Source organism: Panthera uncia, chromosome C2 (assembly GCF_023721935.1).
Source record: "Panthera uncia isolate 11264 chromosome C2, Puncia_PCG_1.0, whole genome shotgun sequence".
Lineage (NCBI taxonomy): Eukaryota > Metazoa > Chordata > Mammalia > Carnivora > Felidae > Panthera > Panthera uncia.
This window is the reverse complement of record NC_064810.1, coordinates 62,106,671-62,127,111: the sequence shown is the minus strand read 5'-3', so window position 1 is coordinate 62,127,111 and position 20,441 is coordinate 62,106,671. Positions and strand designations below refer to the sequence as shown.

The 20,441-nt window shown below is 36.7% G+C and overlaps 1 long non-coding RNA gene across 1 annotated transcript; it reads right to left on the bottom strand.

Annotated features, from left to right (window-relative positions):
* Positions 1-13,644: 13,644 nt before the first annotated feature.
* On the bottom strand, positions 13,645-20,065 carry LOC125920978 (uncharacterized). The gene is made up of 4 exons (XR_007457270.1): positions 19,741-20,065; positions 17,909-17,963; positions 14,710-14,810; positions 13,645-13,905 (listed from the first exon to the last, which is right to left on the bottom strand). It is a non-coding gene; the product is annotated as an uncharacterized LOC125920978 (long non-coding RNA).
* Between the last annotated feature and the right edge of the window lie 376 nt (positions 20,066-20,441).

Below are 20,441 nucleotides of genomic sequence, written 5' to 3'. Positions count from 1 at the left end.
GCAAGGGAAACAAAAGTAAAAATGAACTACTGGGACCTCATCAAAATAAAAAGCTTCTGCACAGCAAAGGAAACAATCAGCAAAACTAAAGACAACTGACTGAATAGGAGAGGTTATTTGCAAATGACATATCAGATAAAGGGTTAGTATCCAAAATCTATAAAGAACTTACCAAATTCAACACCCAAAGAACAAATAATCCAGTGAAGAAATGGGCAAAAGACATGAATAGACACTTCTCCAAGGAAGACATCCAGATGGCCAACCGACACATGAAAAAATGCTCAGATCGGTTGTGCTCATCAACCGACACATGATGAGTGCTCAACATCACTCATCATCAGGGAAATACAAATCAAAACCACTATGAGATACCACCTTACACCTGTCAGAATGACTAACATTAACAACTCAGGCAACAACAGATGTTGACAAGGATGTGGAGAAAGAGGATCTCTTTTGCATTGTTGGTGGCAGTGCAAGCTGGTGCAGCCACTCCGGAAAACAGTATGGAGGTTTCTCAGAAAACTAAAAATAGAACTACCTATGACCCAGCAATTGCACTATTAGGCATTTATCCACGGGATACAGGTGTGCTGTTTCGAAGGGGCACATGCACCCCCATGTTTATAGCAGCACTATCAACAATAGCCAAAGTATGGAAAGAGCCCAAATGTCCATCAATGGATGAATGGATAAAGAAGATGTGGTATATATATATATATATATATATATATATATACACAATGGAGTATTACTCAGCAATCAAAAAGAATGAAATCTTGCCATTTGCAACTACGTGGATGGAACTGAAGGGTATTATGCTAAGTGAAATTAGTCAGTCAGAGAAAGACATAAATCATGTGACTTCACTCGTATGAGGACTTTAAGAGACAAAACAGATGAACATAAGGGAAGGGAAACAAAAATAATATAAAAACAAGGAGGGGGACAAAACAAAAGAGACTCATAAATATGGAGAACAAACTGAGAGTTGCTGGAGGGGTTGTGGGAGGGGGGATGGGCTAAATGGGTAAGGGGCATTAAGGAATCTACTGAAATCATTGCTTCACTATATACTAACTAATTTGGATATAAATTTAAAAAAAATAAAAAAGTTAAATCAAAAATAAATAAATACAAATATTTTAATATGTGATATAAGACCATTTTCTGCAGTTAAATGTTGTTAGAGTGCATACATGTTTATGCATCTGAAAATGAGTTTTATTATACTAATCTCAAGGATTGTAGAGAAAATTAAAAAAAATCATGGTAATGTTAACCAAAATCACAGAACCGTGCACTTGTGTTTTCATGTAAGAGATATCACCAGGAAAGATGCAGAGGAGAATGCACTTCTGTCAAAACTGTCAACATGTTGAAACTCAGAGTCATTTAGAAAATTATCAGAGAAAACAAAGAACAAAGGATAAATCAAAGAATGAAGCAAAAATATGAATTAGATTGAATGAATGAATGAATGAATGAATATAAACATAGGGAAATTTTAAACTGTAGTCTCTGGGGCAACTGGATGGCTCAGTTGATTAAGCACCAGACATCTGCTTAGGTCATGATCTCATAGTTTGTAGGTTCAAGCCCCGCATCGGGATCTGTGCTGACAGCTCAGAGCCTGGAGCCTGCTTCAGTTTCTGTGTCTCCCTCTCTGTCTGCTCACTCGCTCTTTCTCTCTCTCAAAAATAAATAAACATTACAAAAAAAAATCTTAAACTGTAGTCTCTAGGGGTGCCTCGGTGGGTTAGTAGGTTAAGCATCCAACTTTGGCTCAGCTCATTATCTCACAGTCTGTGAGTTTAAGCCCCACCTCAGACTCTGTGCTGATAGCTCTGAGCCTGGAGCTGCTTCCAACCTGCATCTCCCTCTCTCTCTGCCCCTCCCCCATTCACGGCCTGTCTATCTGTCTGTCTGTCTCTCTTTCTCAAAAAAATAAATAAATATTTTAAAATATTTTAAAATAACTAAAAATAAACTATATTTTCCAATGCACAAGCTTGGCAGGCACTTTCTCTTATTCTTTGTGTACAGAGTAGGAGTTTACACGCCTGACTGAGAGCACACACCAGAGTGGAAGGGATCTACTACTTAGTGCTTGACCACACTTTACCCTCAGCCACCCACATGTCATAAGAAACAGGCAGCAGGGCTCCCAAGAGCAGGTATATATCCTCACTGGTGCTTCTTAAGTGGCCATAAAGAAGTTGGCTGAGCATGAAATTTCATCATTAAAGTTTATGCTTTTAGTTGGGAGGAGGGGAGAAGAAACAAAAATCAAGACTAGGAAAAAGAGGAGGAGAAATCGCTAACAGCTCATATGAGAACATGATGTAGTTCCTAGGAGACAGGTAAATTTAGGGAGGGGGTGAAGAAAGACATTTGTGATTCTGAATCCAATGTGTGCTGGTGGCCCTGACCCTTCCCGTCATCCAGAATGGAAGAGCAGGGAGACTGAAGAGGCTCTTGAACATGATGTGACAGCTGGTGCTTTGCTCCATTGTGAGGAGGGAATGTGACAACCTTCTCTAATCGTGAGGGGAATGGGGTTCCATTCAGGGAACTCAAGGATAAAAGTGATAGTTGAGAGGAGAGTTTGTGTTTCTGTTGGAGTACCATTCTGTTGAATTGGTTTGGAAATGTACGCACTGTTACTCAGATGACAAGAAATGCAGTTGCTCTAATATTTCTCCAAGTCTTCTTTGTGCTCAGCACACTTAGGGGGTATGGGAGGGGGGTGAGCAGGGGAGGGTGTATTTAACCATTAATAGTTTCTTTGTCTCCTCAGGCCTAAATAGTCTATTTCGGATATCCAGGTATCTTTTACATAAATACAGGTCTTTCTCAACTTATGGTGGGATTACGTCCCAATAGAGGCATAAGTTCAAAATATCATAAGTTGACAATGCATTTATTACACCTGACCTGAACAATAGAGCTTAGTTTAGCCCACCTTACATGTGCTCTTCCTTTAGCTCTTTTTTGGGCAAATTGCCTCGCACAAAGCCTATCTTATAATGAAGTGTTGAATATCTCATGTAATTTATTGAATACTGTATTGGACGTGAACAACAGAATGGTTGCGTGTCCATTATTCATCCTTGTAATCATGGGTATGCCCTGCCAGAATCATGGAGAAGTATTGTACTATGTATCTATAGCCCAGGAGAAGATCACAATTCAAAATTCTAAGTACAGTTTCTGCTAAATGTATATTGCTTTTGCTCCATTGTCAAGTGGGAAAACCGTTAAATTGAATCTTTGTTAAATTAGGGACCATCTGTGGTGCCATTCACATTCACACTACTTTCTCCAGCAGTGGCCTAAGGTGACATCTAGAAGCACAACATAATTTTGGAATGGGTCCTGAATGTCAACAGTGGGGCTTATTTCTGCAGTGGGGTGACTGCTCTGGCCTGGGCTTTGAACTGATGATCACAGATATAATGCTCTGGTCCTGCATGACTTTTGGGAGGGATGTGCCAACAGGAACTGCTGGACCTGGTTCCAAACCTCCACTTCTTCATTCCAACCCTGACCTCTGGTGATTGCTCTGTCCTCTCCGCACCCTCACATCAATGCAACAGAACCCACACAAATGTCCAGATCCCCTGCATGCCACATACAAGAGACAAGGATCCAGGAACACTGTCTCAGAATCATCTCTCTGGTCAACTTTCATCACAAGACCATTACCACCCTCCCCTAATTAGACTGGAGCAATCTAGTACAACTCTCTTTTTTCCAGGCAAGAAAAAAAAAAAAAGCACAAAGAAAAAGGGTAACTGATCTAATGATTCTAGATTTCTCTTCAACCTTTCCAGTACAGCAATGGCAAAAGCCACCTAACTTGCCTGATTTCTCTTCTTCCACGGTCCACCAGCCAGCCAAAAGAGGTCATCTCTCCTTTTCCTCTCTAGAAGGAACTTGCCCAAACTTTATCTTCCAGTTTCCCAGAGACACTAAACATCAGGCTTCACTGTAATGGTAAATGGTTAATTGGGACAAATCTGTTTACCAATAAGAGATCATGTAGCAAGGGATATTTACAAATTATTATCATTATATTTATACCCTGTCATAAATTTGAGTCTGTTATAGTAGTATAAAGTTCATGAATTACTTGCCACTATTGGAAGCCTGAGATAGAATGAGATGTTAAGTGAAAAATCATATATATTCATTCTTTAAGGAACATTTTTGAAATGCAATGTCAGGAAAACTCATATGGCTTTACATGAGGCAAAACATTCTTTCACTAAAGGGAAGTAAAAAAAAAGATTGAAATGCTTGATTAAAACACACACACACACACACATTTAAAACAATGGTGACAGTGGGGCGCCTGGGTGGCTCAGTCGGTTAAGCATCCGACTTCAGCTCAGGTCATGATCTCGCGGTCCGTGAGTTCAAACCCCGCATCGGGCTCTGTGCTGACCACTCAGAGCCTGGAGCCTGTTTCAGATTCTGTGTCTCCCTCTCTCTCTGACCCTCCCCCGTTCATGCTCTGTCTCTCTCTGTCTCAAAAATAAATAAATGTTAAAAAAAATTAAAAAAAATAAAACAATGGTGACAGTAAATATTTAGCATCTGAAAAGAGTGTCCAATTTCATCCCAAAGGGAGCATTTTCAGTAGTTTATCACTCCTACTGCCACTTAGGCATTTACACAGACACACACACACACACACACACACACACACACACAGAAATATTGCTCTAACTCACCATTCTTCAGGACTGTAAAGCTTTACTTTTACACTGGCCTCATTTTATTTAGTTCAGAAGCAGCTGCAAGATTTACCTAGTTCTGTCTTCGGGAATCATTAAGAATGGGTAGACAACTCTTTGTACTGTTAGTTGAAATATTTTCCTGGTATAATTGACTAGCATAATACCAAGACGTTGATCTTAATGATTCAACTACTGGATATCCCTTAAGTTTGAGAAAGACTTTATAAGAATAGAAACAAAAATAATTGTTATCTGCTGATGCTTCTACCAAAGATGCTACTTTCATTAAAATATTTATTGAATGTTCACAGTAGTTTGGGCACCTTGATTGGCCCTAGATATATAGAATAGAAAGACCATTCTGATCTTCAGAGAGCTCAAATACAATTCTATTTAGCAAGTTGTTTGATTTCATGATTCTTCTTTATGTCTTTTTTATTCTCCCCCCCAAAAAAAATAAAATTAACACACACACACAAATTTAATTACCAGTTCTTTTTCACCTTGGATATCTGACAGTTATGCACTATGGATTCATAAATGAGTCACATGCACATATACATCATTTTGAATATGGTCTCTCAGTAATTATATTTTTTTGCATACTTGTTCATTTGCTAGGAATAAATTATTAAGAATCTAAGATAATAGACACAGTTATGATTCTTTGGTACCACAATGTGATTCTTGTTTTTAAAAAGGGGGGGGGGGAAGGCTGATGTTTCAGGACCTCATTTTTAAGCATATTCTGAGTAAACATGTCCTTGAACTATTCTGTCTTTGAACTTTTTCTGTTTTCGTTAGGGCAAAACTCCCTTAAGACTGTACATGCCAGTGCCATTAAAATACTGCTTTGTATCTATTTTTTTAAACCCAAAGTGAGCACAAATAAACACATGCAACATTAGTACACAGTTGTGCTTTTATACTGGTTAAGGGAGAACCAGAAATACTTTTTCCCTGCCTGAGATTTTAATTGCAAAAACCCCTTCATGGGTTTACATTGCATATCCAAGATTCTGTAAACTCCTGTCTCCATTTTATATTCTGCTAGCCTCCTCCCTGTGCATTTCAAAATCAGAACAAAGAGCCAGTCAAGGAAAGAAAATCCTTACAAAGTGCTGTTCTAATACAGCTGCCTCCTACTCTTCTTCAACCTAATGTTTATTAGCTTTTTGGTTTTGTAATGAATTGATAAGGAGTTTATAGAGATTAAAAGTCCTCACAAGAGTCATCACCTACCAAAGCAAATTCCACTGGCTTTGTAGGTGAAATGTGGTTGTAAATGGAAGATGGATGAAAGAAGCAGAACAATGTTAGCCGTATGATCCTACTTCAGAGAAGGTGGGGGAAAAAAGTGGTATTTAATTCCTTCAGTGTCTTGAGAATCTATCACTCAGACAGAACCCTTAACAGAAATCTAATTCTCCAGTTGCTGGACAAAGTTAATTAATTTGCAAATATATTTCATCTTCTAAGTGACAGCCTTGTCTACTGTAGGCAGTGAGGAAATAGAAGGCTGAAACTGGAGCATGAAGTGCTGTCGGGCTCACATGACATGACTCTAACCCTGGAGAATCGAGGTGACACCAGCTCGTTACATCTCCTCTAAATGAGCTCCTCGTAAAAGGGAAATATTTTGATTAAGGTAGTGAGGGGGGCACTTGCAATGCTCTCCATGTGCTGCTTCTAATTGCTTTGCCATACACTTATGTTTCTTCAAAGGAATGATGCCTGCAGGGACAGGTGCCCTCCTGATTTTTGTCATCAGCCTCAAGGTGGGTGGGGAGTTGTTTACTTTTGTTTCCTGATCCCTCTAGTCACTGCCTTAATCTCCAGGGCCTTCATTTTGGATCTACTCATCCTGAATGGGAGTCTTTCTAATTACTTTAGTTAGAGACTTGCACTGCCAACTTTCTAGCACAAGATTCAGTAAAGACCCTGGGATTCTAGTTTGGTGCTGTTTCTATGTATAGATTTCCAACTGTGAGGATCCCTTCCTAGTGTCCGAATCACTTTATAGACCTGTATGTTTCAATGGCATTGGCAGAATAATTACAAAGTCAAAACTGAGGGGGAGGGGGAAATAAAGTCTACATTCAGACTAGAGTCAGGCTCTCTCTCATTCCCAACCTAGGCAGTTCTGTCGTTTGTAAGGCTGGACTTCTAGGCCCCATCTGCTGACTCTGTAACATCCCAGATGCTAGTACACAAATCAGGAGAGCGTGTTATCAGCATAATGAGCAACGAGGAGGACAAAGTTGGACAAGGACAAAGTTGGAGAGTTATAAAGGAAAGATACCATGCAGAGCTTTGTGCCATATGATGGACCATGGCTTGTATTGCAAGTGCAATGAGAGGCCAATGAAGATATTTAGATAGAGAAATTAAATGACTTGAATTTATGTTTTTAAATATACTGTGGATATTGTATGGAGGATGGATGAGCAAGGAGAAAAGTAGAATCAGGGTTGCTGTTTTGAGAGGACTAGTCCCTGAAGATGGTGGGTTGGAAATGTTGACAGACTGAAGATATATACTGGAAGTAGAAACAACAGGCCTTGCTAAAGGATTGAATGTAGAAAACGAGGGAATTGAAGGAAAAATGGGAGCATCAAATATGGCTACTATGTTTTTGGTTTTGAGCAACTGAATAGACATAAATACCAAAGAACTCAGTCTTTTTATAACATGGGCCTTAACATGATTTTATTGGTTCCTGTCCAAAGGGGAGCATGGCCCCTAACACTCAGTTTGGTGATCAGACCTTTAAAACAAACTTTTCTGGTGTTTTCTCTCTGTTTTCTGCCCTTGAGATATTATTGTTCTTTTCAGCAACTGCATTGGCTAGGACCACCCTTGTTACTCCATTCTGGATATCCTCATAGGTACACTGAGACTTAATCAGTTCACAAATCCCTCTTGGAAAAACCCTGTCTTTTGCACAGACACATGCCTCCATCCTCTGCTATTGTTTATTCTAGTCCCACACCCAGCACTTGCCCTGCCTTTGTGATGGGTATAGTTTTAGATTCTATCTCCTTTCATCTTGAATCTATTTCATTCTGGTTTACTGAGCCTTTTCCTGCTTAGTCTTGAAATAGAAAAGATAAATACAGTGGTACCAAAATCTGTATCAAGTTTTTACAAAAATTTACCCTCACTTTGTATCCAGCACAGCCAGAAAAACATACTCTGAAAAGCACCCGCCCCCCCTTTGGCTGTTCCTAAGCACCACCAGCATTATAGAAATATCAATTGCTTTATCTAAAGCACTCAGTTCATTAATAACCAAAGGCATACACTCTAGAAATAATTACACAATTGTGAAAAACTATAATTAAAGGGATTCCTAAGAAAAAAAGGAAAGAGAAATTTTATTTAAAAGAGAAAAGGAAAATAGAACTGTGTGTGTTCCTTTCCAAAGACCAGAGCTATTCCATGTCTTGTTAGTGGGCATCCATTTGAAAATTTTAAGATCTACATCTCATTTACTATCTTGCAAAGGAGAAAAGCAAAAGTTCTGTTTCTCTTCATTTGGCAACCATAGATTTATTTCTAGGAGACCTTTGCAATATACCAATCAAATGAGTTGTAGCTAAATGATCATTTTATTCACATGCTGTAGGTCCAGTGAACTAATGAACAGGAGAACTATTTTCTTAATTCACAATTGTATAATTCTGCTACACAAAGGGGTGGGGGGAGGAGGAGGGGTAAGGGGGAAGAGAAGAAAAAAACATTTTTTCAAAATTGGTGTTAAAAGAATCCGTAAGCCAGTTAAAAAAAAAATGATCAATCACCTCCTGCAATCTAAAAATGGGGATATAAAGCAATTTTTATAATTCCAGATAGCACTAAAAAGCTTGAAATTGCTTCATTCTTTTCAAAGAAAACATTATTCTAGCTAAACTTTCCACCCAGTTGTCATGACAACCTTGCGGTTTTCTACCATGTAGAGACAATTAGATATTAACCTGGGCATTTAAGAAAGACACTTCTAAGTTCAAGAAAGACTTGTTGATTTGTGTTTGGCTGAGTGGACCAAAGAATGACTATTATAATTTTGCCTGGAGCTAATATTATTTGAGCCTTCCAGGCTATTGTCTTAGAAAGGAGTAGCTCTGATTTTTATAGTACAATAAACACAGTCGAGAGAAAGAAGATATAAATGGGTGTGTTAAACAGTACACTACCAACTGGAAAACTAGAGAAAGTTGTATTTTTTTTATTCTTTAATATGACTGACATCACTGTAGATTTATACAAAATGGGAGAGTAATTTACCTAAGATTTAATTGGAGAAAGAAGTGGCAGGGAACTGTATCTCTATGCTTTAACAAACAACAGTTATTAAATCTGCAGCCCTCTTTCATTTTCTTATATATCTTGTGAGAGACAGCAAGGGAAGCAATGAGATGGAAACCACCTGAGAATGCAGAAATTAATCCTTCCTTTATTAGGGTTTTTGTCTAACTGGCACTCTTCCTTTTTCAATTCAGGTAATAAAATTCTTTTTTTTTTCATTATCTTCCTTGCTATTAAAGTTTTTTTTTTTTTTTTCCAACTTACCTAATACAGCCAGAGTAGGAGAAGGGTGGGTGCATATGGTTGGGAAGGAAGAACTTTTTAGATTAAATGGACTCCTAAAATGGATCTGAGGCATTGTTGTCATTGAGTATTTAACTCTAATACCATGCAATTTCCCTGTTTAATGTAGATGTTTACATAGACTAGAGCTATCACCCAAATATGTGCCATAAAGATGAGGAACGTGGTAAAATGCATTTAAAAATGTGACTATAAAAGAACAGTAATTTTTGTTTGAAAAAAAAATTAGGGTTTTTCTCTTCAATGTACTAACCCAAGGAAGCAATATATTTTCTCATTATGCTGTCATTGTTCAAAATATTTAGGGAGCTCTTCTCTTGGAAATTGCTTCTAGAGTCTCTTGCATGTTATTTCAATTGTCCTAAGAAAAGCAAATCTGTATTCTTTGAGAGTAAGCCAAGTCTATTAAAAAGGTGGATATTAAAGTTTGGAAAAACCATTTTTACTTTACTGGGTTTTTTCATATTTTTAAGGAGCAATGAAGATGGCATTTATGTGTGCCTGAGTGAGGGGACATGGGTAGCTATATTAGTTTTCTAGGACTGCCATAACAAAATACCACAGATTGGATGGCTTAAACAACAAAAATGTATTTCCTCATGGTTTTTGGGCTGGAAGTCCTAGATCAAGGTTCTCACTGGCAGGGTTGTTTTCTTCTGAGGGACATGAGAAAAAGATCTATTCCAGGCTTCTATCCGCAACAATGATGGCTGTTTTCTCCCTGTGTCTTTACATAGTCTTCCCTCTATACATGTCTGCATCTAAATTTCCTCTTCTTATCAGGACATTAGTCACATTGGATTAGTGCTTCCTTTAATGACACCATTTTAACTTAATTACCTCTTTAAAGACTCTAGCTCTGAACACAGTTACATTCTGAGGTACTGGGGTTAGAACTTCAACCTATGAATTTGGGGTGGGAGGAACACAATTCATTCCATAACAATGGATATGACTTCTTAATAGAATTTGATTACAGTTCCCACAGAGACGTTTCTGTGAAGGAAAATATTCATTGGATGTTGTATTAGGTATCATTTGCTGCATAACAACACATCCCGACATTTAGTGTCTTAAAAAAAGTATTGTTATGTTTCATAGTTCTGTGGGATGGTTAGATGATTCTTTTGCTGGCTCACCCAGGCTCACTTATATGGCTGCATTCAGCTTGAGAGCCTTCTGTATTGGAAGATACACCATGGATTTATTGACCTGTTTGGCAATTAGTTCGAGAGGAGGGATACTAAATTCTCTTCGTAGGGACTCTCATCCACCAGTAGGCTAGGCCTACTTTTTTACATGCCAGTCTCAGAGCAGTGCCCCAGGAAAGCACAGGAAAATCTATAAGGTGTCTTGCGGCCCAGACTCTGGAACTCATGTCCTTTATTTCTAGTGAAATAAATAAGCCCTGGAAATACAATGTACAGCATGGTAACTATAGTTAATAATCCTGTATTGCATGTCTAAAAATTGCTTAAGAGAGTAGATCTTACAAGTTCTCCTCACAAGAAAAAACCCTGCAACTATGTACGGTGATGAATGTTAACTAGACTTATTATGGGGATCAGTTCACAATATATACAAATATTGGATTATTATGTTATACACCTAAAATTAATATAATGTTATATGTCAATGATACCTCAATTTTTGAGCAATGGATTTTCTTTTGGTCAGAGTAAGTCATAAGTTAGTCCAAATTCAAGGAGTTGGGAATAGATTTTACCTTTTGATGGGAGGAAATACAAATAAATTATATTCATATTTAATTTAACACACATGTATAAATTCTGTAATTTTATGCCATACTTTTTAATGGCATATGAACTTTTTGGAGGGAAATAGTGGCCCACATAAGTTGAAGTTTATTTTGAAGCTTCTTTATTTTTTTATTATTTTTTAAAATGTTTATTATTGAGAGAGTGTGCACTTGCAAATGGGGGAGGGACACAGAAAGTAGGACAGCGGATCTAAAGAGGGTTCTACACTGACAACAGCGAGCCCCATACAGGGCTTGAACCCAGAAACCACAAGATCATGACCTGAGCCAAAGTTGGTTGCTCAACCAACTGAGCCACCCAGGCACCACAGTGGCACACATAAATTGAAACAGAATTTATTTTTTTTAATTCCCATTATTTAGCATTTGAAAACATTTTATTCCTGTTTTATTTTTAAATCTTACTGATTTTGATTAAGTATTGAATAAATCTTTAATAAGTGTAGTTTGCATTCAAGCACACACTAGCTAAATGATGAAAGAGACAACCAAAGAAGTTGCTGAAGAGCAGAAAACAGAGGCTCAAAGATAGAGTGTCTTAGATTATTTCATGTTCTAAGGAATAGAAAAATATCATCACTCAGGTAATAAAGCCTTATTGTAAAGAAACTTGAACAAATAAAGAAACATTGAAAATGACCTCTCCATTGAGATCCAGCCCCAGGATAATACCTAGAGTATTAGTACATCTTAGTAGGCACATGATATGGGGTATGGCAACTGTATTAGTTTCCTGAGACTTCTATAACAAATTACCACAAATCTGGTGGCTTAAAGCAAAAGATATTTAAGCTTTCTGGAGGCCAGAAGTCCAAAATCCAGTAAAGGCTATGCTTCCTTTAGGAAGTCTAGGAGAAAATCTTTCCTTACCTCTTTGGCTTCTGGTAGCTGCTCCAGAATTCTTGGCTTGTGGTTGTATCACTACCATCTCTGCCACTATTTTTACATTGCCTTGTCCTCTGTGTGTCTGTGTTGTATCTGCTTGCCTTCTCTTACCAGGACTTTTGTGATGGCATCTAGGCCCTACCCAGATAATCCAGGGCAATCTACTCATGTCAAAATCCTTAATTACATCTGCAAATAATTTTTTTTTTCCAAATAAGAAAATTTACAAATTGCAGGGATTAGGGCTTGATATCTTTGGGTGGCCATTATTCAATGTACTACAGCTATCACCAACTCCAAGCATTGTCACATCTCTTAAACTGACCTGTTGTGGAAGACCAATAAAATGTAAGAAGGCAAGAAATGGAACTGGAGGGTATTATGCTAAGTGAAATAAGTCAGTCAGAGAAAGATATCATATGTTTACACTGATATGTGGAACTTGAGAAACTTAACAGAAGACCATGGTTGAAACAGAAGGGGGGAAAATAGTTATAAACAGAGAGGGAAGCAAATCATAAGAGACTCTTAAATACAAAGAACAATCTGAGGGTTTATGGGGGGGGGTGGAGGAGAGGGGAAATGGGTGATTGGCATTGAGGAGGGCACTTGTTGGGATCAGCGCTGGGTGTTGTATGTAAGAAATGAATCACGGGAATCTACCCCCAAAACCAAGAGCACACTGCATATGCTGTATGTTAGCCAACTTGACAATAAATTATATTAAAAAATTTTAGAAATAAAAAACCATTAAAAAAAAAAAAAAGAAAGAAAGAAATGTGTGGATATTCAACTGTGTCAGCCTGGCCATGTTTATCCTTATCATCAGACCCAGGACCATAGTCTTCCACTCAACCATGTTCCATATAAGTATATGCAGCTCATTATCATTTAGGATTCCTCTAATTTAGGATTCAGAGGACTTTCTCAGTTGCAGTAACTAGAAGATGGGAGGATATGACCCACATTTGTGTGTGTGTGTGTGTGTCTGTGTATGTGTGTGTCTGTGTGTGTAAATCCCCTTGTGTTAGAATACCTACATTAATTCTCCTGAATCCCAGTTTAGAAAAAGCAGCAAAACTCAGAAGAAAGAAGAGCTGCACCTTCCTCTGAGTTTTAAGGAGACACAGAAATGTCCACTGATGCCTTCCTAGATGACAACCAGACCACAGAACTCTAACTCTTGTATCCCAGAGACAATCTAGAAGGGCAGGAATGGCTCCATGTATTCTGGAGGCCAACTGATCCCATCTTTGTTCTGTTAAAATCTTTGGGCCAACTCTTATCTCTCATAAAAGTGCATATGCATAATATTTCACATATAATTTTGGGAGATATGGTAATTGCAAGTGTAACCTAAGATAGATTATATGTTTTACGAGAGCAGGAATCTTGGAATATTTGTATTTCAAGTGCCTAGAACAGAACCAGGGTATCTGAAGCCTTGTAAAAACCTTGCTTTGAGAGACTTTAGCAGGGACAAGAGATTTAATAAAAGCTTTTCTGTGCAGCACATTCCCTGAAATGTAGTTAATGATTTTAGGTTTATGGCTACTGGTTACCACATATAAGCATACTTAACTAAAGCCCGAGGCCATTCTAGTACTTTCTTTCAAAGACTTTATTTGTAACAGAGTCATCATATGTAAGTCAGGGCAAGTTTGATAAGACAATCTGTAAAGGCTGTAAAATTTTCCATATGCCTAAGAATCACCTAGATGGTTTGCTTAAAATCTGCTTCCTGAGCCAACCACTCCAGAAACTGCAATTCAGTAGAGATGTGCCGCAAAGGTGATTCAGATTCAGATGGTAGAGGAGAGCGTTTTGAGAAACACTGTCTGCAGCAACATTCCAGAACTTCCAGCTTTGATATGCCATGTTCTAGCAAAGGCAACATAGGAGTTGTACTCAATAGGTGGCATGGGTGATATGGTGAACACAGTAATGCCAAAAACAGTGCCATTCTAAATTGTTTCCATGATGCTTTGAAGAAACGTGTCCTTTAAGTTGTGAGCCCCTCTTCTGGCCATAATAATAAGATATTGTTTACTACAACAAAGTAGCTACATTTGAACCTTCATCAAAAGAGAAAATTTTTTTGTTTTACAAGAAAAAGAAATGGAACTCTATCTTCCTTGATGTGTGGTTCACTCCTAGACATCTGTCATTTCAGGATCCATGTCATTTTTTTCAGCCCCACTTTGTAATCCTTTATCAAAGAACATGCTGGCAGTTTTTGAAAAGATTTGAGACACACATCCACACAAAAGGACCTAGAGAGAAAGCTGTACTTTTATTGATGGAAATGAGCTGTCTGTGTGATCATCATGTTTCCATCTCTACATCTGGAGAGTAGTTCTCCATTACAGACAGTTATGATACTTTAATGAAACTACATGTTCACATTTCGCTTATATCATCTATCTTTATCTAAGTTAACTATGTCAAAAAACAAAATAAAATAAATATTAGAGGAAAGTATCGAACCTATATTTGAACTCCTTTTTTTTTCTTTGTGGGGATTTCAGAAGCAAGGTCATGCTTTAAAAATTTAGAGTAATGGGTTATTTGCTAAGATTGTAATGATCAGATTATCCTCAGGCAAACCAGTAGAAAAAGGGCCATGCTTAGCAAACCCTGCTTCTAACAGAGAGCATCAAGAGCTGACTGACGAAAGTGGCTGACCTGGCTTTTTCTTCTTTGAATTGAGGGTTATTAGTTACAACCTGTAGATGCTTCCTGAGGTGACTGTTTCTGGGTTTGTCTTTGACAAAGTATCAAGAAACCTGAAAAAAAAAAAAAAAGCTAAAAATATGCCACTATGGTCTCTCAGTATACACATATAAGTGACAAACCTTTAGACAGCTCGGATTTTAGAAGACACATAATTTGAATACATATGTACGTTGTCCCTTTTATAAAAATGTAGCGTTTGGGGTGTCTGGGTGGCTTAGTTGGTTGAGCATCCAACTATTTTGGCTCAAGTCATCCCAGCTTCTTGGCATCGAATCTCACATCAGGCTCCATGCTGATGCTCCCCCTCTGCCCCTTTCCTCTGCTTACACACTCTCACTCTAAAATCAAAATCAAAATCAAATCAAATAATGTAGCGCTACATGCTATATTTATTTTTTTAAGTCACAATCCTCTCAATTATGTCTTTGATCAGATTTTGTTATTCACTTCTAATAAATCATAATTATAATCAAGTCCTAGAGAATTTGAATAATATAATTAATACATTTGCTCTGATAGGTATATATCAAACTGAAGTCCCTGGAAACAGAGAACAGAACTTATTTTTAATCATGTATACAATATTTATAAAAATAGACCCTGTGTTAGCTTCAAAGAAAATCCTCAATGAATTTGAAACCAAAAAAAAAAAAATAACACAGATTTTTTTTTTTTTTTTTTAGCTAAGCTGTGATTATTTTTAGAAACCATTGGCAAAAAATACAATCTGGAATACCCAATGACATGGGAATGAAACAAAATCAGCAAAACATATATTTTGAACAACTTATATCTAAAACAAAATGGAAGTATAGAATGCCTAAAAAATAGTGATTGCATTAAAATGTTTATAATTTATATTAAAGATGCGTTTGAAGGAAAATGCATAGCCTAAAACTATTACATTACTAAACAACAATACTTGAGAAGTATTCAACTGGAAATATAGAAAAAGAGAAACAGAAAAATCTAAAGAAATTAAAACTTTAAAATTGACTAATTAAAAATGAATGACAAATCTAGGTGCTGATTTATTTATTTTTTATTTTTATTAAAAAAAATTTAATGTGTATTTACTTTTGAGAGAGAAGGGAGAGAGAGATGGGCAGAGAGAAAGGGAGACACAGAATCCAAAGCAGGCTCCAGGCTCTGAGTAGTCAGCACAGAGCCTGACATGGGGTTCGAACCCACAAACCATGAGATCATGACCTGAGCTGAAGTTGGACACCCAACTGACTGAGCCACCCAGGTGCCCCGGTGCTGATTTATTTTAATTTTATTTGTTTTACATTTATTTATTTTTGGGAGACAGAGAGAGACAGAGCGTGAGCAGGGTAGGGTCAGAGAGAGAGGGAGACACAGACTCAGAAGCAGGCTCCAGGCTCTGAGCTGTCAGCACAGAGCCCGACGCAGGGCTTGAACCCACGAACCATGAGATCATGACCTGAGCCAAAGTCAGACTCTCAACTGACTGAGACACCCAGGCGCCTCCTGGTGCTGATTTAAAAAAAAAAAAAAAAAAAAAAAAAAAAAAAAAAAAAAAAAAAAAAAGAAGTAAAGATATCATTATAGCAAAGAAAGCACAAAACCAGAAACAAGGACAGATGAAATAAACCTTGGAAAAAAGGAAGTTAAAAGAATAATAAATATTTTCTAAACTTCTTTCAAAAATACTCTGAAAACATAAATGAAAGGAAACAATTTTTTTCAGATTAGAAATTATCTAAATTTAAATAGGTATATATATATTATCTAATTAGGTAGATTATGAAGAATAAACTTTGAGAAAGTTATCAAACAGGCAAATATCATGAAGGAGTCAGGCCCAAAAACTTGCTGAGGTACTTTTTTTTTTCCAAGTCTTCAATGAAGACACTTTTAATACTATATACAAGAAGGAAACCACTTATTTCCTTCTTAAAAACAAGTCTGAACATAGCCCTTAAAAAAAGAAAGAAAAGATTGTTTTATCATATGAATATTGACACAAACATCATGAAGAAAATATTACCAAAATGATTTCAGGAGAAATTAATATAATATTATACTATGATCAAGTGGAGTCAATTTCAAAAATGCAAGGATGGCAAATTTGGGATTAACTGATTGCTAGCCAGCTGCCTGGGATGGGAAGGCTAAATTGATTACCCACCCAGTACAGCATCTTACAAGAAAAGCATAGCATTTCCTAGAGGAATATGAACATAACAGGAAGGTGTCATTGACTATGAATAATTTTTTCTTTTTAACTAGGCTCCGTGCTGGGCATAGAGCTTGAATGTGGGGTTTGAACTCACGACCCTGAGATCAAGAACTGAGCTGATATAAAGAGTGGGACACTTAACTGAGCCACCTAGGCATACCTCTGAATTAAATTTTTAACCTGTCCCCTGGACAGCTACAAGATTTAGAAGCTGAATCAATGTTATCAGATTAGTTAGAATCAGAAATGCAAGGATGGTTCAATAATGAGAAATCTATTAAAATATTTCAAGTTTATGAAAAACTTAACAAAAGAAAATGTTTATCTTGATAAAGGCCAAAAGAAAATGGAAATAACATATTCAACCTCCACTTCAAACTTTAAAACAATTTATAACGCCTTTGCCTCAATTGAAAATATGGAGACATTCCTGGCATGACATGAATACATTTTGTATATTCAAAACCAGGATCCATGATTAATGGTAAAACATATAAGGCATTCTCATTACTGCTTTCAAAGGAAACATTACCACTGTCTACCCAAAAAAAAAAAAAAAAAAAAGTCAAAAGACAAACGTAAGTGATAAACTTGAGAATGGTTTATCATATAGAAAATAAGACAAAGAGCTAATATCTATAATACAGAGTTCCTAAAATTAAAAAAGAAATCAAAAGGACAGCAAACAAAACAGTCATGAACAGGAGTCACACTAGAAAAGAAGTATAAATAAATCTTAGGTCATCTCAATTTATAATCAAATAAATGCAAATTTAGACACTTATATATCCATAAGATAGGCAAGATTAAAATTTTCTGTAATATCCCAAATGGGTAGGAGAATTGGGAAGTGTGCACTAACATATTCCTGTGATGAGAATATAAATTGGCACATATTTTTGAAAAAAAAATGGCCATATCTAGCAAAATATTAGGCCTACATACTCAATGAGCCAGCAGTTCCATCTCTAAGATTTTTCTCCCATAGATTTACTTGTACCTGTGAACAAAGTTGAGTACAATGATTGTCATTGCAAAATGTTTTTTTTTAATTCATTAATTTATTTTGATTGAGGGGGTGCTTGAAGGAGCAGAGAGAGAGGGAGAGAGACAGAACCCAAAGCAGGCTCCACACCACCGGCGCTGAGCCTGATGCGGGGCTGGAATTCACAAAGCATGAGATCATGACCTGGGTGGAAACCAAGAGTTGGACACTTAACTGACTGAGCCACCCAGGCACGGTGCAAGATTATTTTTAATAGCAATAAAGCTGTCGATCTAAATACGTATAGAAACTGGTTACACTGTTACATTCATGTGCTGGAATGAAGGAATGCTACATATACTAATATAAAAAGGTGATCATAATATATTGACAAGTAAATGAAGTAATTGATTCCATTTGTATAAAAAATACTAGAAATACTAGAAGAAAACAAAACTGAAGCAGGGGTTTTATTTTGGAAGTAGAAAAGGGGAGTCTAAAGGGGAAGAATTTTATTTTCCTTTTTTATAATCTCTGGCTTATTGTTTGACCAACATGTAATAACTTAGTAGTAACCAAAATAATAATAATAATAATAATAATAATAATAATAATAATAAATATTTTTTTAAGCTGTGAATAAGGAGGGAGAGATGAGCCAGCAGCAAAAGTGGTATGTCTTATTCCTTTTGGACTTGATAATGCTGTCAATAAGTATCTCATAAATTTTAGCATATAAGGTAGTACTTTATTTATTTATTTTTTAACGTTTATTTATTTTTGAGACAGAGAGAGACAGAGCATGAACAGGGGAGGGGCAGAGAGAGAGGGAGACACAGAATCCGAAACAGGCTCCAGGATCTGAGCTGTCAGCACAGAGCCCGACACGGGGCTCGAACTCACGGACTGTGAGATCATGACCTGAGCTGAAGTCGGATGCTTAACCGACCAAGCCACCCAGGCGCCCCTAAGGTAGTACTTTTAATGACTATGGATCCATAATACTCAGTATCAAATGTCAAGCACTGAGTAACTATGTATCAAATAAGGAAGTGTATTTTCTACCTTTACCACAGAGGCATTTGGGCAAAGAAAATTAATTTGGGACCTTGGTGCAGAATATAATGGTTTGCTTTGATATTGGAGGGAATGCATTCTACTTTTTTTCAGATCTTTCTGTATCTCTGTCAGAGCAGATAGTGTTAATCAACATGGGTCCTAAGTCAGTTGTAGTAAAAAAAAAAAAAAAAAAAAAAATGATGCCTACTCCAGAATTTTCAGAGCCTTAAATCTGGGATAGATCTGTATGTACTGAAATAATAAATAAATGAATATATATATATATATATATATATATATATATATATTTTTTTTTTTTTTTTCTTTAAGTAGAGAAATATCTGAATGGTCAGGTTCTCATTTCACTGTTATCATGAGTCAAATGTTCGCTACACATATCTTCTCTTTCTTGTCCTGTTCTTTCTGGAATCTGTCATTTCCTATTATTTACTATTTTGCTTAGCTAAAATATTTTCTTTATCTCTGTTTATTGACATTTCTGAATATCAATTGTATGAGTGTGATCTATTCAATCATTCCCTGAGCAATGATGTATCAAATTCATTAAAACCAGAGACTAACTTGGAAAATGAAAGAGGAATATAAAATTAACTCTAGAAAATCACTGTTAAAGTTTTGCTAATTTTAATGCTTTTTGCTTAGAATGGAGATGGGGTTAGCCTTTATGCCATTAATGATTTAACTGTTTACTGACAGAAAATATCCAACTTACCTTGCTTATAGGAATGCAAGGTTCTCCAAATGAAGTAAAAAAAAGAAAAGAAAAGGAAGGGAAAGAAAAGAAAATTCTAACATCTGTCAGGATTATTCCTTCCAACCCTGATTTTTCATTTCCCATAATGAACCTTCAGGTATATACAGTCATCTAATATGCCTTCTTAATTTACCCTCTTGATGTCTCTCCTAGTGTCTTTGTTAATGAAGACTTCCTACTGCACTCAGACCATTGTGATCTTTTCCTTCTTTATGTTTCCATGGAACCCTCTGTCACTCATTGTGAGTCTATTTACCTTCAACTTAATGGAATTTCATGCCACTAAGTTACTCTGACCTTGAAGCGACTTAGTCTCTCTAGGTTTCACTTTCCTTATCTACAAATTTAAGCAGCTGAAGGAATTCAACTGTTTAGTCAACAAGTATCATTATTATTATTATTATTATTATTATTATTATTTTTACTAATGCCCACTTTATGCTGGCCCCTCTTCTATGTGCTGGGGACCTAGCAATTAAAAACAATTTGCTACTCCCTTGAAGTTTCATTCCTGTGGGGAGAGAACACAATATTAGCAGAGTAAATATGTATGTTATATGGTGAATTAAATGATGGTAAGTACTATGAAGACAATAGGTGAGGAGAAGTGGGATTGGAACACCAGAGGAAGGTCAGCAGTTTAAATGAAAATGAACTTC